Source organism: Anoplolepis gracilipes, chromosome 7, assembly GCF_047496725.1.
Source record: "Anoplolepis gracilipes chromosome 7, ASM4749672v1, whole genome shotgun sequence".
In the NCBI taxonomy this organism is placed as follows: domain Eukaryota; kingdom Metazoa; phylum Arthropoda; class Insecta; order Hymenoptera; family Formicidae; genus Anoplolepis; species Anoplolepis gracilipes.
In genome coordinates, this window is record NC_132976.1 from 11581926 (window position 1) to 11609606 (window position 27681).

Genomic DNA, 27681 nt, shown 5'->3' on the forward strand with positions numbered 1-27681 from the left:
CTCGCGCTAAGCCGACAGGTTAAGCGAGAGAAGCAACCGAGCGCTCTCTCTCTCTCTCTCTCTCTCTCCTTCCCTCCCTCCCTCTCTTTCGCTGATGCAAGCTTTCCTTTACTTTCCAGGTGAACACGTTGTCGAGTGAATACCCTGGATTTGGTCATGTGAACCATCCTTTTGCTCCTCCGTCGTTTATCTTTCGTGTGTTTATCTGGTCATAAGCATTTTGCGTGAATACCTTTGATGTACTAGATAATTGCTAAATTATAGTATGATTCTCAGATAAATCATACTTTAAGCGAGTTTAAGTATTATTGCTAATATTATATTATCATTAGAATTATTTTGTATTTTATCACTAATATTCTTATAATATCAGCGATTGTAGAGATACATATTTAACGTCAAACGTTGCTGTCTGGTATTCTCGATTTTTTTCTAAATAAAATTCACAAGATTCATAATTTTTACAGAATATACGAATATATTTTTTACAGTAATATATCTGTATAATCTAAATTTTATAGAGAATTTACGAACACAGTGAAAATACGAGGCAAAAATACGGTCTATGTTTAAGCTATGTTTATATTACTGCATGTTTACCCCTGCTGCAATAACTTTAATAGAGTTCTGGCCCCGAAATGACGAACGTTATTTCACCGCTCTTTCCATTCTATCTCGCGTTCCTTTTCCTTATCGTCCTAACTCCCCCTCTCCGCCACGAGAACGTGTTGCACGCTCGTTCTCTGGCCGGCTAGTTTAGCGATCAAAGCGTGAGTGGAGCACGTACCGTCGTTTAATCCGCTTCCCTCATGGATGCACCGGTTACTACCCGTTTCGGCATCCGTCGTGTAAGTCATGGAATTGCGCGCGCGCGGAAATGCCCAAGATTTATCCGGCTAATCCGTCGTGGAAGTGCGAGGCGGATTAACAACGACGATGTCCGCGATTTATTTTTTACAAGAACCACGACATTCGCGTCACCTCCCACCTCTCCCATCTATTATTTAGCGATAGTCATATGTCCAAAACTGACGTATATCAACTCCATAAAATTTGTAATTTAGTAGAATTTTTAATTTTCAATAATATAACTCTAATATAATTCTTGATGATTATGAAATATAAGTACATTTGTAACACTGTACTTACTTTATTTATTTATTTATTTATTTATTTATTTATTTATACATATTTGTGCTGTTGACGGTAAAAAATTTTCAAGTAAAAATTTAATTCTTTCATTCACGTGAATATATTACCATGTGACATTAATTAGGAAAATTATATTATCAGAACATCGCAAAATGTAACAGCGTGCATAAGGATTTTGTAACGGCGGTCTGCGTGCGCCGTTGTAAAGCATAACAGTTTTTCATAATTATACAGCATAAAAAAATAATCTGCGACGTAACGAGCCACGTAACCATCGCGCGCGCAGAAACGAGGTAGCCCCCGTGGACGTGTTTCACATGCTTACACGTACCGCCTCGTAATTGAACGCACGCTGTAATAAAGTGTCACGAGACAAAACATCGATTACATTCGGGTCCTGCTGGCAGGAAAATTTTCTCGCGCCATATCGCAGAAGAATTCTGAATAATCAAATATGTTACATAATGTTCGTGTATACTTAATAAAGTTGGTAGGAAAAATTACGTAGCAATTTTTCTGTAACGAACGTTACTTTTTATTTTCCCCGATAATGTAATGCCTCTCGACAATCTGACGCTGTCAAAGTACTTAAAGGAGGATCTTTTCGGTATATGTCGAGTAGAGTAGGGTACTTTCGCAGAGGCAGAGGCATATTCAAGGCGTACTCCAAAGTCTTTTCTCCCTTCTCCTTCCATGAATATTTCCACGAAGCGCTTCGATCGACGGCGGTAATCCGATTGCGCGGATTTCGTTACCATCCGGAGGAGCATATCGTGGGTGAAATTCGCAAATCGGGTCTAATAGTGGTGCGCGTCGTACCGGGCTAATTCGCGACGCGCGAGCGTCGAGGTGCGATTAAATCGCGAGCGAATGCCGATCTGAAATTACAGTCGGCGCGCCGGCATTACCGGATCGCGTCGCGTCGGATTACAGCTGTGTTTCTGTCTTACTTGTCTTACCCGCGACAAGAATGTAATACAGCAGGGAACAGGACACCCGGAGGGGGCGGCACGCGGACACGGACGAGCACTGTCGCGAACGCGCTTGCCTTCTCCTCGAGTCCCACGACGACGCGACGTCTCGGCGAGCAACGTGAGAGCGATAACGTTCGAGAAAGAAATCGCTTTTGATTTACCGCAGCTCCGATTATCTTGCGCGTTGCGCGATCGTTTCGTAACGGAGATTTGACGTGTCGCGGTAAAGCTAACGTGTCTCACAGATTGACAGGAGATAGCTCCAAGTTTTTTCATTTTTAAAGCCACATTTTTCTAAGCTCTGCACGCCAGATTGTAGATTTGAAATAAATTTCTTCATATTTTTGACTTTTTAAAATATTTTGCGCAGCAAACTTTTTATAATATTATTTAAAAAAGTTTGACATTTCGGTCCAGTTGAATATCATTTTCTATAGATTACATTTCTATTATATATTATATTAAAGCAACATTTTGCGCAATATGTTTTCGTCGCATATATGAAGCGATAGGTATAACTGCCTCTTTTTCAGTTCGAAATACAAATGCGAGCCGAGAATGTTACAATCGTGAAATTAAACGCATATGCATTTTGCATTCTATGAAGCGGCCAATTCCTAATGGAAACAAGAGTATCACCTAGGAGCTAAAAGCCGGAGGAGCTTTAGGGCAATCAATCATGCAAATTGCGATCGCGGCAAAATCTCTGGGACTCCGTTCACGATTCCATATGGTAATGCTGCTAATGCACCGATCGCGTATCAACGGACATATAGGGTGTCCCTAAAATCATGTGTTTCCTATTTATAGAAGCGTTACAAACAACGCTCAAAATTGTAATAATAATTATTTGCACATTTAATATAAATTTGAAATTATTATAAATAGGTAGAATAAAAAAATTGATAATTAAGAGTGTAAATAAATAACAGGAGCTTGTTTTTCAGATAAATACGGGTAAATATTATTTTCATTTAAAGCTTCGTTAACAGAAAAATTTTTATCAAAATAAAAATGTATATATACAGAAAAAAAAAATCTCAGATTCATGTGTGAAAAGTTTCAATCGTAAAATTGATATATATCGCACATCAATCTCTGGAGACCGCCGATTATTTATTAATTGTTCCACATCAATTCGCCTACAAATCATTTTTCTTTTATTTAATATAACACAGAGTCGATTACCTATTTTGTGATTAAACGCGATATATTTAAAGTAATACTACAGATAGCCCTTTCATTTTGTAAACGTAATCATTATTATTTTGCACAAATGCAACAATATATATGTGGAAACATTTATTTATAGCATTAGCTCGCTCATTTTATAGAAGGAAATTGCATTAAATATTTACATAAAATACGCTTCGCAAAAAGTGAAGTTATACATATTGTACTCTGTATAGATACTTTATCGACTCATCGGCCACAGTTATAATTGATAAGGTTCATTATCGAGATGGCATCGATTTGCTGCAAATGCAATACACGGTCGTTAATTAAATATTACACGAAATAACCAAACGAACAATTTTCCAATTTGCTCTCAGCTTCGCATTCTTTTTTTTCTGTGATTTCTATTATTTACTACTACAGTTCTATATGTATATAATAGCCACTGAAACTAGATATTTCTTATATAACTTGCAGCATTATCTCTCCTTCTGCTTCTGATTTCTGGTTATCGGAAATTTCTTATTATTTTTTTATGCACGCTTATATAATTTTTCTTTATTTTTTGGTTTACTTGCATTAAAATGCAGGTCTCAAAACTATCAACTATTATTCATTTACTAATTTATTAAACAAACTGGATTACTTATTGTTACTAAATTTCCTTGAAGATTTTATAATTTTCATATATTTAATACACACATACTAATCAGCTCTCTATTTTTTATTATATATAATAACTATTATCTAGAGATATATTTCAACATTTTTCTCTATGTTAAGAAATAAACGCTAATTTTGAAACATTCTGAGTTAAAATTTATGAAAAAAAAATTCTCATTCTAAAATCTATTTCCTTTTTTTTTTTTTTTTTTTTTTACATCCTCTCACTTGTCTCTTCCTTCTTCCATTTTCTCTTAGTTTTATCAGGACGAAGATGGTGACTCGCGGTTTTAATTGAGAGAGCCGTCCAAAATTTAACGCAATTTTACGCAGCGCGATCAAACGGCCCGAGCCGTTTATTATTTCATCGGGGACCTCAACGTACCGCGCGATTATCGCGCGTTTTAATATCACGATATTAAGCCCTTTTTGAAAGGCTACTCAAAGGGCCGCGGAGCGAGGCGAGTGGCGTTATAAGCCGGGATTGTCGACACGATGCGTATATCCACTCGCGCCCCTTGTCGCCGTTGGCGAAATGCTGTTGAATCGGTAGCGCGGGGCGAGATCCAATCGAATTAATTATCGTTCGTTGTTAATTACCGCGGCCCGACCGATAAAACGCAGCCGCCCGTAATCCGGCGACCCACGGAAAAACGGGGAGACGAAAAAACTGACCAGGTTTTTCGAGAGAAGAGAGAAACGCACGCGTGTGTTTCAGCCCCCTTAAATGTCGCGAGACAATGAATTTCAATTATCGCCGTCGCGAAACGTACGAAACTGCTACATCGTTAATCGTGAAACGTCCCAGCGTGACATAATACGAAAACGGAAATGGACGTTTCTAAATTTCGATTATTATGCGATTATGCGATGATGGTTTATCCAGACAATTATTCTCTTCTTTCAAAAAATCTTGACAATGACGAAAACATTTTACAGACATATATCCTATAACTTTGCCCGTGGATGAAACAATTATGACAATGCGAATCTTGTTTTGCATTTCTTACAATAAATAGATAGAATATGTCGGATAAGATAGAGATAAAAAAAAAAAAAAAAAAAGAAGAAATATAATTTCATGTATCTCAGTAGCTCACAATAATAAGAACCAAATCAGATTTGAGTAATACATTAGAAATAAAAATATTTTATACGTGAAATTCATTACTTTTTCAACACCATCTATATACGTTGTACATTTCTTTTTGATTTTCCATCGATCGTAAAAAAGTTCAGCCGTGTTTCATCCTATACACTTTTTGTTTTATCGAACTGCATTGCAACCGACTTTGTTCTCACAAACATAGCAGCCGATGGAGGATTAGGAACTTCCGGATACTTCTTATCCGGATTTGGTACCCTCAGGATTAAGCGACGAAATCGGCGAATCGATGTCACGCCCCTTGAAATTCCGTATAGAGATTTTAAATCCGAAAGCGCATTCTACCGCCATCTACGCGCTGACGTAGAGAACTGTAATCCGCCTGAGCGACAAACACCTTGACGTGCAAACACTTTGTGAGAGAATGTTTCTTGAGTGTCCGAAAAGGCATCTCAAGCGTGCATCGCAAAACTGTTAGACTGAATTTACGTCAATGTGTGTCGGATGAAGAAGAGTCGAGGCGACGTGCTGAAAATTTTCGTTAATTAAAAACGATGATTTGTTTTTTAGCGATCATTCATCTTGACGATGATCCTATAAACTGATATATTGAAATACGAGATCATATGTTACGCTTGACTACCTTTAGGTACAGATGTAGATAACAATCATTAATATCGAGCCGGTGTTCAAATAATTGACAATCTTTAACACGATTGAATACATTGAAGACCGTGTATTTTTTACTTACCATATCTCTAATCTCTAGTAAATCCTACTCCGTTATAAAGATGCAACGTAATCTTACCTGAAACAGAAAGCAAAAAACTCGTGTTATTACTTATAATTTGCGGAATGTATATGCAATAAAGATGAATAAATCGAGACGAATAATATGATTGTATTAATTAAAGGTATAACGGAATGTTATTAAAAAAAAAACCATCTATATTATTAAAAGATATTTTAATCGATCAACAATCATAAACATTCAAAGGCAATTTCAAGGTAATCTTGTTCGTCAATCATTACAAAAATCGATATACGATTGGTTTCGTAACATGAGAAATAATTTATATACTTAATAAAATTATCGATACAAATATCGTTTGCCTTTGAATTACGATGGATCAGAAGAAAATGATTGTTTACTCATAAATCTACTCCTCTATCATCAATCAACATAGAGTAATAGGCTTCTGAGAAACGAAGTGAATTGCGTTTGCAGCTTAAATAATAGAAAATGACAGGAGATTATTGTTTACTCGTCAGAAGACAAGTTGATTTATCATCAATCAAAATGAAACGATAGACTTCTAAAAGAAGCAAACTATTGTTTAAAATATCTTAAAACAATTTTCAAAGAAATAGTTTTAAAAAGTTATCGATAAAGAAAATAATATTAATTAATTAATTAATTAATTACACTCCAGCCAAATTCTCAATCGTTCAGCAAGTATCAATATTAAACAATTCAAATCAAATTTTCGTCGGAAAGCAAAAGCCGACGAGACGCACTATAAATCAACTTTACATAGAAAAAAATTTAATTGACATCGGCGAGTTATTTGTGTTGTGGGGAATACCTCAGACCCAAGGCGCGGAAACCAAGAAGCGGAGCGGAGCGGCGCGTTCCTTCCTCATCGTCCCGTTCTCGCCTCCGTAATTTGCGCGCATCGAAATAATCTCGAGACACACAAGAACGATCGGCGTGACGGCGCCCATCGTAAATCACCGGTCGATCCGATCGCGGCGAGCGCCGCGGCGTCATCCGTCTCTGACAAAGTGCGAGCTCGCCGAGGGATCTTCCGCCGCGCCCCGGCAACTTCCGGCGGTCGTTATTTACGGAGCTAGATTGGCGGGACTTGGGGAGCTTGAGTTCCAGCGCGAGAGGCGTGAGGTCGGGATCGCAAATTGATCTCGGAGCTCGAGAAGCGACGGCGACGGCGGCGACGGCGGCGGCGGTGAAGGCGTCGCCTTTTATCGCCCGCCGATGCACTTCCTCGCGCCGCGTCGTCTCTCGGCGACGAAAGTAATTTTCTTAGACCGCTATCGGCTCGCCCGACGTCTCTCCGCGACACGACGGGTCGCTTAAAAAATGCATCCCCGAGAAATCGATGTGTTATCGGGAGAAATGTTACGTGCATGCAATTTGTGAAATAGCACTCTGAGTGATGTATGGTATTCGCGTAGCTCTTCAAGTTCGGGTCGAATACCGAGTCTGCTCGACTTTGTATTGAAACGGAAGTAACAATAAACGAAAGATGTCGTTCAAGTGTATGGCGTTCTTCCTCATCTATCTAAAAATCTAGAAAAATATAATTCCATTCGTTGCCAAAAGTTAAATTGAACTTACATTGCGATGGTTATACATTATATACAAACTTAATTCTTAAAGCAGTTAAAAAAAGTTAATCTTATCCGTGGAAGATGATTTAAAAAAGCTGTTTCTGAATATATAGAGAAGCTCCATATATATAATCAAACAAATTCTAGAAAAATATTCTTTTCCTAAGAGATTTCTAGAAGCATGAAAACTTTAAGCATCTTGATGGAAAAGTGTTTTTCCTAGCGTATCGCTGACAAGTTACACGTTTAAAGCGTGTTTTTTTTTAAAGCCATTATTAATCACAAAAAGAATGAGATACATGACGGCGCGATTTAGGTTCGTAACTCAAGCATGAGCCCGGTGCCCGTAGATCAGGTATAAATTCTTGATATTCGGAACCTGGACTCGACCGCAGACACCGGAAACCCACTGCGCTGGCAACCACTGCTACCTTCCTCTGACAATCCCGCGGTATGTTAACGTCACTGCGTACGGGAGTTAAAATGAATTTCTGCGTTCGTTCTCGATGATTATTCCAAATGAGTCGTCTGATGTGACCTCATTGAATAAACGTAATTTTTATAAAAATCGACTATGCTGAAGATATTGCTTTACATGCAAAATTAAGTATCTCATAGATACTTATAATTTCTTACATGTAAACTAAGACTCTCTATTTTTTTTCTTTGCTTTAAGGCTATATTATTATAGAATATAATAGCGTCCTTTAGAGCTATTTAAATTCTAATATTTTTTTCATGCGATAGTGAAAAAAAATACATATACATAATTCTCGTATTTTGCAAACGCATAAAATAGATTAAATTTTTCTATAATTACGCAAATTAATTGTTCTATCTCGTTTTGAATATACTATCCTAGATAATCATCTGTATGAAGATAATCGTATAAATTCATCTTTAAAGACGCATTCACGTCGTAAAATTAAGCGGTTCTCTGAAATACGCACAAATATCTACCGCCGCTGCCTGCGCTGGACTGAATCTTTGATAAAGAAAACCAACAGACGATGTTCAACCATGTTCTCGTGGCACCGGTCGAATGTTCGCAGAAACCACGAACGTTTACCGCTTTAGTCACATACACGTCGATCGTGTAATTCCTGACGTTACAAGGGCTAGATAATTAACGGATACACCACTAATTGAGCCAAGTTATGCAATACAGAAGCGATTGATGCTTCTCAAAATTTTATGTGTAAGGACTTAAGATTTTAAATATACGTTCTTTTAATTCGTGTTATAATTACTTTGCTGCAAAACAATCTAATTAGAACAAAATTAATATAATTGTGATAATGAAGTGAGCACGGCAGCAATGATAAAATTATCAAACATAAAATTAAAAATTATTGAAAAAAATAAACAAAAATAATTTTGTTGTAGAATCGACAAACTAATGGCTTGCTATTATTCCAGATTTGCGTTATAACAATTTCTTTTTTATGTATATTACTGTTGTCATTCGTAGATCGATCTTACGTAATCATTGTTAATAATTGATAATTACTGCCCATTGTAACAAATAAAGGCGCATGCAGGGAATGGACGCAATTTGGCGTATCGCCGAAACTCGGGAAATCGCGGCCGGGGTGATCACGTCCCCAGAATTATCCCCGAGACCGGAAGATCAGTTCCCAATAATCCGCGGCACGCGCATTTACATCCGGGGACGAGGCAATAAATACGGCGTTTACACGGCGGTCCACCTGCACTGTACGGCACGGACGCGGCCTGGTCGTCCTGTACGTAACGACGGGAAGGGATCGGGATAAATTCCTGGCCACCGGCCAGTACCACGGGTTCTCGAAGCCGTTTCGCCCGATACAAATGGACGCCACCGACAACCCGGGTAACTGCGAAACTACGAAACTACGGCACTAAATGGATCTACTGCCGCCTCCGCCGTCGCCGTCGCCGTCGCCGCCATTGGCGGGAAAGAGCGCAAACACGTGGACGAAGGGGTGACGATTAATGAACTCATCGTACCGTTACACGCAATCGTGCCAGGTTTATCATTTGTGCTGTTATTGGCAGATAATAAGAGATTGGCAGCTGTATTAACATCGTGACATTAATAAAAGATTTTGGCGAGTTTAGACTTCAAAGTGCTAACAAAAGCGCATTCTACGGCCAAATTCAAGTGAACTTTGCGCTTTCATCTCAATTTTAATTTTAGATTTGATTTCATCGAGACACTTAATAAAGAATGTTCATATATGTTTGTGGCGTATAAAGATTTGATCAAGATTTTGGTTAAAAAGATATAATCCGTACAAAACGCAATAATGAAAAGATATTACGTCATATCAATCCATCAACTTTCAAAAATATAAAATATATTTAAGTGTAATCTATCAAACAAAACAATTGTAAAACATGTATAATAATTTATCTGCTTTATACTTAAAAAAAAAAATACAATGTGTTTAAGAAAAGAAACAACAAAAATAAGTAAGATTAGATAAGAAAAAAGAAAGGAAGAGAAGAAGACGGTGGAGATAAGAATCTTGAACAAACATCTCGATCGAACGAGAACGGGAAATAATATACGAATAATTCGAGAGATTACAGAGGCCCGTTCTAGTTTTCAGTCGGTCGAATCTGCATTTCGTAGGTCTTCAATTCCCCTCCCCCCCCCCCCAATTCCATCCTCTTCTCGCCCCCAAGGGCCTCGCCTTCTCTGGCCGAGTCCACTGGCATTTTGCATTTTACATTCTGTATTTTATCACGCGCCTTCGTTTCGCGCACGTCGTCGCGCAAATTTAGCGTAAATAATTCGAGCATTCGCATTTCGCTGTTTCTTCACTGCGACCACTGCGCAAAACCACCCTTCCATACGTCGTTCACAGGCACGTGGATGGATGCATATAGCTATGCGTACGTTTGTATGTACGTACAATTTGTAGATATGTGTATACATAACCGATATGTAATGTGTTTCAATATCAATAAATGTATTCAGATTTTTCATATCTGAAAATACATCGAAAAAAATGTTTTTTTATCCAAGATTTAAGGGCCGAAAAGAGAACTGGCATAGTTTTCATGCATTTAATATTAAATGCATTAATTGACATGCAATTTTTACATTTAACTTGATCGTTTGATGTCGTATATTTATATGAAAATTATGTTTTGCTTCCTAAAATGTGTAAAAAATTCGAAATATGTTTTAACAGTAAAACTACCGACGTCGAAGCAACGAAGATATAGTATTATGTTGTTACGTCATCATAAGCTATTGTATTTACGTCATTGCTCGAGAGATAAACGAGAAATCGATCGCCACGTGACATTCGCGTTATTCCAGCAGCCACCACGAGGATATCGGTGCTGTTAGTTTAGCGCTTGACAAACCGGCACGAAGCCAACTTTGACATTTGAAAAGTTCACTACGTCCCATGTGTAAATATCCAAACAAGCTATAGACTGAGACGTCTATTATTGTCCATTTTGATATTCGAAGAAAAATTAGCCGATTAAATTACTCTTTTTAGAATTTAATCTTACATTTAAAAATCACAAGATTTTTTTATTTTAAAAAATGTATATAAATGCGCCTTCGAGAAAATAGAATCTCATTATAAAAATAAATGACTTTTTGCAAAAGATTATTATCTCTGAAAAGATGTTATGACGAATAAAAACTTTTATCTTTAGACACTCTGGCTGAAACAATTTTATAGAAAAAAACTTGTTCATTTTCTTTTAATTCTTTAAATCCAAGAATGTTACTTTAACTTTGCATTCAAAGAATTAAACGAATTATTACTAATCCTTTTTTATACACAGAGAATTAAAAATATTAATCTCCTAATTTAGAAGACCGCTGCTCTCTGATCTCTCGCGTTTGCAGAGTTAAATCCTAACTTTGGAAATAGAGAATTTTCCTTTCACGGAGAATAAGATCGTTATCCCTGAGGAGTTCCTGCGCGACAAGTGAATCACTGTCCCGAGAACAACTCTAGCTAGCGGAACAACTCCGTGGATATTCCCGTTAAGTAAATATGCACATCGAAGCAGACAATCCGGGGCTATCGCCGGGAGAATACGAGAATATTTCGTCAACATGGCTGCCGGCAAGTCTCTCACGTGATTTCCATCCAGCACCATGAGAGACGTGGAAAAGGATGGCAGAGGCTCAAGCAAAACGAGTAAGCAGGGACAGAGGGAAAGGCAAGGTGAAATGGTAAGAAGGGGGATGAGGACACGTTTTCCAACATCCGGTGTAGCGCGCGCCTCGGCAAAGTGAGACGTCTTAGCCGTTGACGGCGTTGGTCGTCAGCGTGGAAAACGCGAGCGAGTCCTGTGGGAAGAAAAGGGGTTGAGAACACGAGGGAAGAGAGGGGAGAAGGCAAGGTGGAGAAGGTGACGAAGAATTTCGAAGCGAGGGGAACGTAAAGCAGCGAAGACAAGAAGAGTAGAGAAGCGCAAGCCCTGCGAGAAGGCGTCGTCTTATTTGGACGCTGATTTGAAGCGAGCGCTCGAGAATTTGACATTTCCGCCAACTTTCCGAGACTCACGTAACCCTCGCACCTCTATCCCTCCCTCTTCATTTCTATCGTTTTACCGAGGGTGTCTTCTTCCATCGAGCTTCGTATTCGAAAAAGAAACATTCGAAATATTCAGGCAATATTTGAGACATTAGAGTAGTTTAGAAAATATTTGTATATATTATAGATCGATTTTCATGTTCCACATTTAGCATCAGCTACATTTCTTTCGCTCATTTAATATAGTAAGATGTGTTATAATTTGAGATGTAACATTTGACGTTATAATATGAAAATATCTTTATCTTCCCTTAACACAGTTCTTTCTTTTAATTTTAAATGGAAACGCAAATTAATCTTCCATTTATCTATGTGTAATTTTACAATAAATCAAATGTGATGTAATAAACGTGTGATAATAATTAGAAAGTATTTTTAGAAAATAGTTTGAATTTTATACATTTCTAAAAAAGTTAATTTTTAAAACGTGACAAATAATAGTAAAATTAAACCAGGTATTCGAAAAATTTGTATGATACTCTAAATATTTTTGTAAACAAGCAAACAAGATCAATTCAATCGTTATCAAAGTTGAAACAAACACTCTTAAACTAATGATTTGCCTTTGCCATTGGGTCAACTCATTAATGAATTGACGCTCATGGTTGCGCTCAGATTAAAGTGTTATCAACACGCGCTCGTTTCATCCACAAAAAACGATCAACCGGAGTAGTTTTAATTTCTGGGTATAGATGCAGAGTATACAGTATATGCTTTCTATATATAGGTATATAAATATCATATTCTCTAAAAGCGTGACAGAAAAATAATGATATTGAGATTGGGAATGTTTCCAACTTTTAAACGATTATTTTTAGTTTGCCAAACACAATCACTAAAATGTGTCTCTAAAATCTTAAACGTTATATTTTAACATGTGAGCATTCTCAAAATATAGGTGAATTCACTGTGCATTATGTTACAAATAAAATATATAAATAAAAAATTTCTGGTATAAAATTTAGTTGTAATAAAATAATCGTTATATATATATATATATATATATATATATATATATATATATATATATATATATATATATATATTTTAGTTTATTTTATATAAGATATTATTAATTTTTATTATATATAATACATATAAATTAATAGTTATTATACATAATACTTAATATAACTATATAAGATACTATTGATTTTTCAAGCATTAAGCGTTTTAGAATAAACTGGACGGATCAACTATGTCAAAAATTAATAAATCTATAATAATACATTTCAAGATTTATAAATTTGACATTGCGCAAGCATTTTTAGTGTTTTAAAATATAAAATTAATACTTAATAATTAATTTTATATTTAAAAAAATTAAAAATATTTTACGCAATGTCAAATTTATGAATCTCGAAATGTATTAAATTTATTAACTTTTGACGTAACTGAACCATCCAGTTTCTCTATAAACCATTTATGCAGAAATGACGCAGAACATCGAAGCGTTCTTCCGGAAAGACAACACAGAGACGAAGTCAAGATACATCCCTTTCACGCAGTAAGAAGAGGGCGACAGCCGGGCATCGACAAGGGGATGGAAAGCGTGCTCTGGCAAAACAATCAATTATCCGAGGAACTTTTGAAAGAGAGAGAGCGATGGGATCGACGCGGCTTTTTCTTCAGCCGAAAGCCGATTCCTACGATCAGTTTCAAAAGGGGGATGGTTAAAAAGGCTAAAGTAGGAGAGTGCGATGGGGACAAGAAAAAGGAAAAAGAAAAGTGAAGGAGCAAGAGAGGAGAACGCAAGAGATCGGCTACTTTAACCCGAGTCTTGAAAAGTTCTTCGTACGGACAACCAGCCCCTTCGCTTCTTCGCCCCCTCGACCAGCTTGCCACCTCCTGCACCCTTCCTCTCGCACTCTCTACGTTCTTAGGGGTGAGGGAATTGATTCGTGTTCCGTACTTTTCACGATTACAACGATTGCCGAATATAAATCGACGAAAGCGACAAGGGAGGGAAGGGAACAGAAAGAGGACAAGTTTCTCCCTAGCGTAACCTCCCAGTAAGATTTAATTGCGGAGTACGAGAATTGGTCGACGTAATTTTTCTTCGCGTTATCGAGATTTGCAACAAATTCTGTATTTAAGAAGATAAAAGATCAAATTAAAGAGTATTTTCAATTTTAACTAACATTTTTTCATATTTTTTTGGAATCAAGATATTTCTTTTTCTTTTTTTATATTATTTCAAGCTTTATTTATTTTATTTAATAATTAATTATAATACAGTTTACACACAAAATTTTTTATACTTTATAAAATACATTTTAAATGTAGAAATAGAAACTTTGTATTAATACTTTTTAATAGTTATGAACAGAAAAAGAAGAAAAATATTCTAAACTAAGAATATTGTAGAAATGAAAAATATAAATATATCGTAACGTGACCTTAAAGAGCTCTGCAACTATTGAAGAAGCATTCTCGAAAAAGAAGCGGCAATAAGAAAGATGATTAAGAGCAATGTAACATTACGAAATGCAATGTCCAAAGCTAAAGTTTGCTCATACATATATCTGAGAATGAGAAAAGGAACGAAACTTATAAAAAAAACGGTCACTAAAAGTCTATAAACTGGCTAAAAAGAAATTGAAAAATAAATAACTTTCCGATTTGCGTTCTCAATTATGCTACGGTTAGGCGTATTTATCTGATACTTGGTCTATTGCATTTTGCAATGGATGATTTTATTCAAATCATTGCACGTGCCTATTGATACGAATTTATCCTAATTGATGCTCTTCGAAAGGACAGAGTTCGCTAAATCATTGCAGAGATACAAGATGCGGCATGCTTAATATGCGCGCCACGAAGTCGGAATGCCTCAGTCTAATTTATGCGGTTGTGGGCCCGGTCTCGCGTTTCTCGCTATTGTTTCCCGTACAATAAATCCCGCGGTTAAGCGTCATCCCCCTTTCGATTTACTCTTCGGCGAACACAAACTCCAAGATTCTCCACCGATTCCGAGAATTTCCACACTATTATGAAAAGATCATAGTTATGTGTGCGTACGTGTTTTGATAGAAATTATATATTAGAGATATATAATTCGATGGAAGGAATTTTGAAAAGTCAACGTCTGAATGGAGATATTCTCACCGAGGAAAATTATTTGTCGTCGAAATCGAAGGAGGGAAGAGAGCGGATGCTGAGAGAACAGAGTAATCTCACAAGTAAGCTTGCTCGGGAATCTGGGGAGAGTCTTGAACTGAGTCGGGAAAGATGACCAGAAGTGCGATCTTCCCAAATTGCAGACTCGCATCAATTAACGCCAAAACTCTGAAGAGGTCTTCAAAGGAAAGACGGTCGGTTCATTTCGCGCAGCACTTTCGCCGCTTTCAAGGTGAATTTATCCAATCGAATAGTATCCGTTCTAACGAGAGGATCTTATCAGGCAATAATTCAAATATCCAACTTACACTCGATTCTTGGAATTGGAGAAGTCAAATCGAAAGTTCATAATAATCTCTACCGTATCAAAAATAAACTAAATTTTCACTAAACCTGAGGAAATGAATATGATCCGATTTGAAATTACACAAGGTATGAAAGATAAAACTTTAAAAAGTCTTGAAAAAAATTAATCGAGTTTTCTTTTTAACTAACGGTATCTACAAAAGATTTCGGAAATAAATGAGGCACAAAGAGAGGCTGGTTAAGAAAAAGAGACGAGCAGGAAAAACAAGGTTGATCACAGCTAAATATAAAAACTCTTTAATTAATCTACTTCCCTTAAATAAAAAATAAGTAATTGAGTTTAACTTAATTAATAACATCGTCATATTATTAATCGTCAAAACACGATTCACCAAGATTTAGTTTATTAATTTTCAACAAAAAAACATTTTTATATTCCAATCTCTAGGTAATGAAATAACGTTTTAAAAATACAGTATGTATATGTAACGAAATGTCTTGTGTTTTCACTGATTTCTACTTTTGCTGAAAATAAACGATGAAAAAATAGAAGGATCGATTTGCAAAAATAGTTGATTGATCTCGGTTGCAAAGGAAAAAGGACTGGTGCGAGATTCTGCCTCGTTTTACCTAAAAGATCGAGTAACTATGGAATATACGATATCGGCCTAGGGAAAATAAGCTTAATCTTGCTGAGTGAATTCGCTGCCAAATGTAATGCATCTTCTGTCGGAGGCAAACGAGAAAATTTTTCCCCTATCGATGGATTCGCGAAATGTTGTCCAACACGGTAAGAAAAAAGGAAGAGAGCGAACGAGATGTAATGATTAGGAAGGATGAGAGAGTAAGAGGAAGGGCAAAAGGAGGCTGATAGCGAAAAGGAAAGGAACGCGAGAGCCAGAATCCGCGCGCGTGTTTCAAATATTTTATTTCTACTTGCGTTGGCAAAGCTCATAGAACGAGACGACGCCATCCGCACTGCCCTCCCACTTTTTTTTTTTTCTTCCTTTTTCTCTTCGGCGTCGTCAATAAAACTCGAGACGTATGAAAGAGGAGGCCCGACCGCTGCCGGCGAGCTCCGATCGAAGAAATCTCGCCAAAGAGGATCGAGAACCACATCGCGGAGTCCATTTATGTCCATTCTGTTTCATTCTGGGCACGGATACTTCGACAAAGAAGATATCCGACTGCCGTACGTGCCGCGGATGACTGTACCGTACTGTCCCATAACTAAATTCTAATCGAATTTAACGCGCTTATGTTTATTGCAATTTTCGAGCTGAATTAAAATTTAAGAATGAGTCTATATTTTTTAGAAATAGGAAATATATATTTTCATTTTTCTAAATGATATTAGTATTTTCTGTAAAATGTTATTATTATTGACAGGCTTTGCTATCATTAAAAAAAAATTAATACATCAAATGATGCAAGAAGTTTAAAATATCAATATTGATTTATACAAAGCTTTAAAAAGTACCGACATTACGAAAATCTGGTCTGAAAAATTTATATCTATTATCTCTTTTAAATTAAACTTTTTTAACTTGACAAGAAAAGGCAAAAAAGTGAGAAAAAGAAATAAAATGTATGTAAAAGACATGTCACACTTATTGTTAGCTAATCGATCATCATAGTTTAACTACTCTAGTATACACATATAATGTGTTAATCTTGTATATGCTTAACGTCAACTATAATATACTAATTGAATAACCAATGAGCAACTATGTTCCATTTATAGTTGCTTTACGCTTATCGACTTTAAAGTTAAATTGATGGTCATAACATAACATAGCACGATCTAATATTACATAAATATGTACATGAACCTTTAACCGATAGTTCAACTTTACTAAACAGCATTCTAAGCATTAGCTATACTATTAAAGTATATTTAAATATTAGAGAAAGAGAGAGAGAGAGAGAATAAAAAAAAAAATAATTTAGTTATGCAGAAATAACTCAAATTTTAATATATATTCGATATTAATAATTTATTTATGTCAAGTCGAGATTCAAGTGTGCAAGCCTAAAAAAATGATCACAAATAAGCTCTAAGAAAAAAGACAAGAAGCTATATTCTCACAAAATTAAAAAAAATGGTAAAAAACGTATTCGAAGAAAACATAATTTCATAATTTTAAATATTATATGTAGTTTGTATAAACTTATTATCGATACAAATAAAATAGTCGAACTGATATGGAATACTTTTGTATCGAATATCACTCAGACAGCGCAATTTGCAGCTCGTCTCGTGTCTACACGATGTCCCTCGCGTTCCGCTACGAATCGGCAACACCTGACCGCTCGACCGACATTCGTGAGCGGCATAGATACCTACCAGGAAACGGCGGACTTGCAACATTTATGCGTTTACGTCGATCGCTGATATAAATACTGCACGACCTCGCTATAGAACCGGGAAGCCGCTATTTACGGCCGTATGCTGTCGCGAACGTCGCGAGACAGGGGTATCATTTCCTACGAACTTTTCTCGCGACCTCCATGCACACTTATGCATTGGCAATCCCCAGTTATGCAATAGAATATGTGACAACCAACAAAGAACACGATTCGTTGGCCCTTAACTATTGCATCGTCGTTCTTTATCCAACCTTTTCCCCATACATGCGATCAATATATAAGCATTTAAATGATAATAATTAGCTCGTTTATCGTGCAAGAAATTTAATTTCAAAATTAATTGGCAAAATGTTTAATATCGTGCGTTAAATGGCTACGTGCCGTACAAACGCTAATGGGAAAAAGAATCTTATTATTTACACATACAATAATTTACTTCTCATAAAGTATGCGGTAACATTAAACTACGTAAATTCAGACATACAAATTTTATAGCTAATGAATGTCGATTGTTAGTCCATTTTCATCATACGCGAAATTTAATATCAGAATTAATTGGTGAAATATTTAATATGAAAAATATCGAAAACGATTACTGGTACAATACACGCAAACAATGTAATTTTTAAATAGAGAAATTTTATTGAAATATTTACATAGCATTAGATTAATAAAAAAAATCTTCATTTATATTTTTTATTAGTTTGAAAATCACAGTAGCAAAAAAAAGCAAACAATTTTCGATTGCTCGGTACAACTCAATTCTCGTACAATGTGCGATAATATCATACAGTATGCACACAAGCTCGTTAAATATAAATTTTATATCTAATAAATGCAAATGTGTATCGTTATCCTTAATTGTTCGTTATTAGAGAAGTGAATAGCTTAATTCACATTTTCAAAGTGTGTCACTCGTTTCTTCTCTTTTTATATATAATTACTAGCTACATTTACATATCGAAAAATTGCTACTGTTGATTAAAAACATTCTTAACAACGTATAATAATAAAAATTGCAAAGACCTCTGTATATGCGAAATGCCAGTTGGAAACTATTCAATACAAAAATAAAGTTTTCCGCGTAACAATAAAGTATCTACTAACTAAATATGTAGTAATATTTAATTTATCCCAACCGAGTTGAGTACAAAAAAAAAATTAAATATTGAATTATAAAATAATTAAATATTATATAAATATTGAATTATACAATTATTTAGTATTGATGAGTAAATCAATTTATAGTACAATTTTTACTTTTATTGTACTAGCGTTTATAATTTCTTAGTTTATAAATTATCCTGCTAAATTATTTTAATATCATTCTGCTAAATTAATCATATAAAAATATACTTTAAATCGTAATTTAATCCTTATTTTTATCGGTACTTTCAATTAGAAGGTAGGAACAATAAGTATCAATGCTGTGGAAGAGAAAATTTAATCTTTTGACATATATATAACAATTATTCTTTTATCTTTAAATGTCTAACGTAATATATATCACCAAGAGTTAGAGTCTAAAAATAAGCGGATAAACGCCGACAAGTGATAGCAAGCAATCGCATAGAGGAAATAATTGGACCGTGGTGAGGTCACTTAATTATTTAGCAGCGAAATCGAAGCGCATTTAGCATGCAAATGACTATCGAACCGAGTCCGGATCCGGGTTTTACACCATCATTGAATCCCGACATTTCTCAGCCTACGTATCGACACATCCAGCATTTCCCATTTTCGCTCTAACTATTTTCTCTTTTACCTTCTTAAAATAATAATAATTCTTAATAATAATAGTAATCTTAATAACAATATCACATAAATTTCCATTATATAAAACGCTTGAAGGGAATTAAAATTCGGAAACTTAATATGTCAAACATCATTCTCATCGTATTAATGAAAACCATCTCGATATAAAGGATTTTTATCTAAAATTACGCATTAAATATTATTTGTTAAATTTAACAATACACTCTGCCAACGTCAGATTCAAAGACAATGTACCTATCAAGTGACACTGTGTCACAGTATAGCTGTATTCATATCTTGCTTTACATCGATATAGTAATTAACGCTGTGTTACAATTGTCATCCTGTTTGCCTTGCGTGTCGAGATTGCATTACTCGGCTTCTTCGAACGACGTGCATTGCATTCTTTTTCGCTCTCTCTCTCTCTCTCTCTCTCTCTTTCTCGCGGCTCTTTCCCATTCACTGCACTACTAATACCATCGCTTTCAGCCTCTTACATCCACCAGCCGCGTACTCGCATCCGAGAAAATCCGATAATTCCTGCCGCACGACGACGCGACGCGACGCGACGGAGAGCGGTGGGATAAGAGAGAGAAAGATGAGAAGGAAGTAACGAAAGAAAAAGGAGAAACGGAACAAAACAGAGCGGCTAAAGCCAGGTCGTTTCCGCAACGAGGTTGGTGCTTTTGCTCGCGATTCTATGCATATAAACCCACACGCCGCGCCGTCCCGTTGTAACACGCCAGTTCGCAGTAACCTCGCGAATAACGTATATCCTTCTCGGCAATAAACAATTTTCCCAGTGTGAGCTGATAGAGTAACAACGAGAGCATGCGTTAACGAGTCCGTGTAATGTATCTTCATCGTTAACGGTTAGGAGGAAGGAAACATTGTGGGAAATGTTTCTTCTTTATGAAACCCGTTAAAACACGCGTCTTTTACGTTACCTACGTGTGTTAAAAGCAACGATAAATTGGCAGAGAGTTGGGAGAATCGAGAGTGCTTCTTGAATTAATTAAAATTAATTATTAAAATAAGTATATTCTGAGACTTGCGTATCGTTATAATTATTAAGAATATAAATATATTTTTTACCCTTTTTAATTTTGAGTTTATTACTTAACATGCAGACCCAAGCTAAAAATAAGACAATTTAACGTTAAATGTGATATCAAATTCTTGTGCAAAATCATTTTTTCTCTCTACTACTGTTAAGAGCCACTTCATTCTTATTTCTAAATTTATCGATACAATCTTCTAGAATTTAAAAACATTAATATTTACTAAAAGATGATACTCTATAATGTCGGTTCTGCAACATTACACGAGATAATCTCATAATCTCGGAAAATGACCCAAATATCCTGCATCTTCCTATTTTTCCCTAATCCGCGTAGAGGATGCAGACGCTTAATAATCGCTGGCGTCGATCCCTAAGTCTGTGCATAATTATGGATCCACCGACACTCGACGACGACGCTGGTGTAACGACCACGAGTAGAAACCTACCCACACCTCATCACGCTCATATGCCGAAGAACACACAAACACACATACGCGTGGTGATACACACACGTGAACATATACACACGCGTCCTCACAGACCGCAGGCACTTCACCCTTCGGCGTCGTGAAACACACACTGCGGAAGGGATGAAAACAGCCGTCGTATACACAGGACGGGACACTATCTCCAGTAGCAGACATCGCTGAAGATGCAGCGGGGGTTGCTCGAGAGTTACCGCCGGTTCATTTACCGGTATTGTTGCCCACCACGATCCCCACCTCGCCCCTGTGGGCCCCGCGAGTTCCTATACTTTGATCCAAATATCCCCGTACTTCCCCTTTATACACGCGTTTCAACTCCTTGCGACACACCTCTCCAATCTGTTTGCATTTCTAAACACTCGGCATGAGCGGTCTGCTTTCGAGCAATATATGTATGATTCAGATAATTGAAAATTCTTCAAAAGCAAAGGAATTATTTAAATTTAAATTTCATTAAAAAAAAGTTTCACAAAAAGATAGATTATAAAATTCTTTAAAATGTCTGTCTCATTATTAATCTTAATTTCTCGATTCATCCGCTCAAGTAGCTCAAAATATATGTATCAGTCACACAACGAATCAGTACTTTGTTACTCTCTAAATTATAACAATCAGATTAAGTATGGTTACAAATTAAACTTGAGAAATTATCTTAATTTATTTACTATTTGAATTATACATGTACATAAAGCTCGCTGATCTGTCAGCGTAGTTGTAAAGTTTCCTTCTAACACATATGCCGTACAAATGCATGTTACCTACGCATTATCTGACACACAGTACGCGATGTACAGGTGGTTCGTGTTTTATTAGCTTATGACCGTCAATTATAATTTGCCATACGAAGTTTATTCCACCAGTGACATTACGAGCGATGAAATGATAGATTTCCCTCGCATAACACAAAATGAAAATGATTACCGTCACGACAAAATCCTACATAGCTCATGTTCATGAAATAATCACGAAAATCAAATTTTATTCATCCACATTCTCGTGGAGGGAGGTCGAAAAGAATCTCTCCGTTAGAGAGATATCGGTCGACTCGATCGAAGGGATGACGTCGCGTTATTAGCATATGGGAAATTAAGCGCGTCATTAATACGGCTATTTTACGCGATTGCCCGTAGTACCGTAAACTACCCTTCAACACGTCCGCACGCCCTTTACATATCCGTCAACCAAAATCAATACTACATTAACGAATACCGATATGTCCGTCGCAGCGTGGGGTCATCCTATGACGTGTATTATAGACATTACGCGCGTATGCCGTTATACAACGCGACAATATCGATGCATTATCCGCGCAGCGGCAAATACGTCCTGGCAATTAACGTAAAACAATCCCTGATTAAATTGTAACGACGACGAAATTATATCACATGGAGAAAATTATGGCGCCAATGTCGTTAACACATTTAAATCACTTTTCTATCTCTTTCTTTTCTCGTTAAAATAGAATTTTAGGCAAATTTTAATCAAATTATGCATGTGTTCTTATCTGTTAGATGCGTAGCTGACGATTTATTTATCTCGCTTAAAAACGTGATATAAAACGTATTATAAAAATTCAATGAGATGTAAGCAGAGAAAATAAAAGTACAAATTAATAAAGCTGGAAAATTATACAGATAGCTGTACAATTTTGTGGGTATAAAAAACAAATTATAAAATGGCGTAAGAAACTTGTACAAAGCGTAAATGAGAGATTTCTTTTGCTTTTAAATGTAGCTTGTTCTCTTTTGCTATAGATTTGCGATGTTTCTTTTCAGAATTTGATAATTCTTTTAGGAATTTAATTTCTCTTTTACTTACATTTTCAATAAACATTTAACAAGTATATAACAAGTATCTTGAAAAATTATACACATTTAAACTTGATTATAAAAAACGTCAAAAAAGATGTTCACAAAAGGCATCACAAATTTTTTAATTGCCATCTTAATACTTTCAACGTATTATATAGCATGTTTGGTTGATATTCTTTTTACCATAATTTTACATATTCATTAAAATACTTTTTCATACTTGACATATATAAATATAAATATATATACGTTTGTGTGTGTATGTGTGTGTGTGTGTTTATTGTACTTCATGTTTCTTTTAAATATATCAGTAAAAGCAGTCTGAGAGATAAAAAGAGATAGAGAAAAAGACTTTTCTTCGAAATTGCCATCCGTTGTTGATGCGTGCTTAGAATGAAACTTGCTTTCAAGATCGTTTCAAGGAAGCTTTAAAGTCGAATGTTGCTATTCTCATTATGAACTTCGTCGTTATTTGCTCCAGTTATCATCAAAACCATTTCAATAAAAAGAGACATCTCTCCATCTTACTCGTGATATTTTCAGTTTCCAATTATAAAAGAGAAACAAAATTATTTATTTATAAGAGTTATAACTATGTATGTGCAAAGATTATATGCAATAAAAACTTTTTTTCAAACTTTTGAATATAGAAAATATATATTATAATTCATACATTATTTGTCAAACATTTAAAGAGCATATTTTTTTCTCTCTTCTTTACATTTAAATATACGCGATTATTTCTGTAACCATGTTCTTAATATCGCGTGGCTATATATAACATTCGTCGTACGAAAAAACGAAATGTAAAAATCTATTAAAACGTCTAAAATTAATTAGAAATAAATATTTGTTATATACACATTTATACATATACTCCAAAGTTTGAATCTCATTATCTTGTTGTCATTTCTTTAATTCTCATTATTACTCAATCAATTTTAATTGTAAATTTAAATTCGTCAAAAAATACTTTTCTGAAATACAATGTTTCATCAATTTTGAATATCCTACGCATAACGCAAATCAATCTTACAAGAGTAGGATAGAAATCCATTTACCTATGCTTCAAATAATTTCTTTAAAAAAATGTTTCGAGCTGTAAAATTTCTCGATAGTGTAAAATGGATTTTTACTCTTATAGGGTTGATTTGCATATGTTATGTATAGGACATTCAAAATTAACATTATATTTTACAAAAGTATTTTTTGACAAATTTAAATTTACAATTGAAATTGATTAAGTAATAATGAGAATTGAAAAAATATGTCAAGCTACACCATGCACGAAATAACTGCCGACTACCGGAATTAGTTAAATTGTCCGACACGTGCGCGACTGCTGAACGATATTTAGATGTGGACGATATGCTCGGATACTATCCTTCACGTTTATGAAGGAGCATTGCCGTGAAACTCGCCTCGATCGTTTAACTTCACATAAAACCGTATAAGCATCTCTCGAATTTGTTATTGCTCTCAATAGCCGTCATTAAATGAGAACGACCCTATAACGATTAAGCTGTTGTAAGATATACAGGTGGTGTAAATAAAGTATTTCGAAGAGAAGAAAACGAGAGTTTTTTTGGTAACTCTATTATAAAGAAAAAAAATATGTTATAAAATTCAAAAGTGTACTTATTTAGGGTATCTATTCAAATCTTGTAAAAAAATTCCCTGAAAATTTCCTGATTTTTCAGGTATTTTTGTTTCAAGTAAGAAAAATGTTTCCAAGATTTTTTAATACAATTGTCTCTAAAAAATATTTTTTATTACATATGTTTTCTAATGTTTTTCATTCATAAGAAAGTTTTCTATTTAAAGGAAAAACACAAAGCCTCTTAAGTTTCAAGTACTAGATTTATAAATGTAGTAAAAAAACTAAATAACTTTCACAAGATAAGCATTTTACTTGTATACAATTTTCACTTCTTTATCATTAAAAATTACAAAGAATATGTATTTCATATTCAATATTATTAAACATTAAATATTTTAAAAATATATATATATATATTTATATTATATTTTAAACGCATAATTTTACAAATGAAACAAATAGTTCCAGACATTAAATTAAAAAAATGTTCAGAACAACTAAGACATCAAGTTCACGCTTCGTCTTATTTTTATCTACAAAGAATTTTTTAAGTATTTCTCACAAGATTTTAAGCGTTTGAAAGATTCACAATAATTCTACAAAAAGTTCTTTGCGTAAAAATTATCAAAATATTAATTAAAAAAATTAAATAAATATTAATTGAATAAATTAAACTGCTAAATTAAACGTTGATCGTATTTCAATAATTCTATCGATTTTAATGAGAATTCGTGTTATTTTTTTGTTTTATTCTGCAATCACATATATTTTCTGAATTAGAGTTCTAGGTATGCGTAGAAATTATTAGAATATTTTTTACACAAATTAAATCAAGACGCCAGTATGACACAAAATCCCATTTACGTCTAGCATCTCAAGCGATCTAATTTGTATAATTTATTTTAATAATTTTACGCACACACATAGAACTATTACAGCATTCTCGAGCGTTTAAAATCTGGCAAAAATGCTACAAAAATCGTCGAAGGACAACGTGAGACGCAGCATGAACCTGGCGTCTCAGCTTGTCCCGATTTTTCATTCTTTTGGCCAGCATTATTTGTTTAATCTTCTATCAAGAATTCTAGAACTATTAAAAATAAAGCCAAAACTCTCAACAATTAAATTTCCAAGTAAGATATCAACTTTACACACACGCTCAAATAGAATTATACGAAATATATTATGCAATTATCGCGACAAAAAAAATTAATTCCGAATAATACGTAATAAATTATTTTATACGTAATAAATTATCTGCTTGCCTGATGCTGTCTTAAGTCTGCTCATCTTCTCCTAATCCTTCATTGATTATTCAACAGCGCAAAACACTCTGGCGACATTTTGCACAATACTCCCGATTTCGATACATATTACGTTTATTGATACACGAAATCGCCGCACGAATAATAACAAAACCACGTACAGCACGTTATATCATGCAAAGAATTTAGTGTACTACTCGCGGATTAATAGATATGTATATAATGAAACGAACGTGCGTCTTAGAATTTTTTGTAAAATTATTGCAGAATTTTCAAGATTTAAAATCTGATAATAAATGCTAAAAAAATTGTTAGTGGAATAAAGTAAGTATCGTGAACTTGTTGTTTCAGTTTGTCCCAAGCCATTTTTTTATTTAGTAGTCTGAACTATTTGTTTAATCTATCAAGAGCTTTAGAACTATTAAAAATAATACTAAAATTCTCAACAATTAATGAGTTTCCACGAAGTGAGATACCAGTTTACAATATAAGAACAAAATTATCAAAAAGAGAATTTGTGAAAAAATTTTCTGAATTTCAATGAAATTCCACGACACTTTCCTGATTTTTTTCAGAGACAAAAGAAATTCCAGGTTTTCCATGTTTTTCCAAGGAGTAAACACCCCGTTAGAGATGTATTTGTTTTTTTCTATAATTTTAAAAGAACGTTATATCTCTTGTGTCCAACAATCTATTTATCTCGGATATTTATTACGTTCGTCGCAAATACTCAATATTTATTCTCACTTTATTTTGACATTCCTTCGATACGAGATGAATCATGCATTCAATCTCTTTGAAGAGAATGCTGCGCTGATCGCAAACAATTTTCCTCTGCGATAAATTCGCGAGAGGGACCTGGCAAACTTCGAAAAGTTCCAAGTCCGGGGGTTACGCGAACGCACCCTCTGTAACGTCCTGTAATCCGGTATCGAGGAGGAATGTAAGAAGGGGGAAAGCAGCTGGGAGCGACGAAGGATGATCTCGGAACAAGTCAGAGTTAGAGCCCACGGCGGATAACACGGGCTAACTAATATTACATTAGTTACAAGTCCTTATGAAATTAACCCTACTCCGCCCTGTGTTTCGTGTAGACCATCAACCTGATTCGTTATTGTGTTCATAGACGCACACACAAGATAACTTAGAATCTACCGCAGAGCTTAGTTTAATAATAAATTCTTAATAAATTTATAATAAAGAGTCGATCTTTTCTGAAGGAAAATTTAACGACATTAAACATCTGGTTTCGAAACTTTGAAAAAAATTTCATCTAAAATAAATCCCTATTGAAATTGGTTGAAAAAAAGTGTGTGTATATATCCCCATATACACACACACACACACACACACACACACACACACACCTCTCACACATGCAATATAAGTTCCTAAACTTTCAACCATTCTTTAGAAAGTTGACAATAATGCAAATGCAGCCTTGATAATGAACTCAAAGTATTATATTAAAACTATCCAACATATGGAGATTTATATGTATATAGTATATTAAACTCAGCTATTCAAATTTCCAAATTTAAATAAAGAGAATCAAAATATATGTTACACAAGCAGTGTCTACATTGAGAAAATATTAATAAAATTTAATTTAAATTTTATTAAAGACTCTTGATTTTCGTCTTTCTGTGTTCATGTGCACAAATGACACAGAAATTTTTTCTCTCTTCTTCCCCAAAAGAACCTGAAATCACTCAAATTTAAATCATACAATTCAAAGCTTGTTAATATACAAAGCTGTTGAAATTTTTATTATTTAATTCGAGGATTTTAACTAATATAAGAAAAGAATGATAACAATTAAAATATATTCCATATAATAGGTGGTAAATACGGATAATGAAAGGAAAAGATAGAGAAAGAGAACGGACCAGAACAAGCTTAGACGAAGTTAGAGGGGTTTCCGCAAGTAA

General features: G+C 34.9%; 1 protein-coding gene across 6 annotated transcripts in view; it reads right to left on the minus strand.

Annotated features, from left to right (window-relative positions):
• Positions 1-27681, minus strand: part of Rbp6 (RNA-binding protein 6) — a 602105-nt gene that overhangs the window by 415696 nt on the left and 158728 nt on the right. The window contains exon 2 of one of the 6 annotated variants that reach the window (XM_072896320.1): positions 5822-5878. The exons of the other annotated variants lie outside the window; for them this stretch is intronic. The gene's annotated coding sequence lies outside the window, so the exon portion shown is untranslated. The remainder of the gene's footprint in view (positions 1-5821; positions 5879-27681) is intronic. 6 annotated transcript variants of the gene reach the window in all.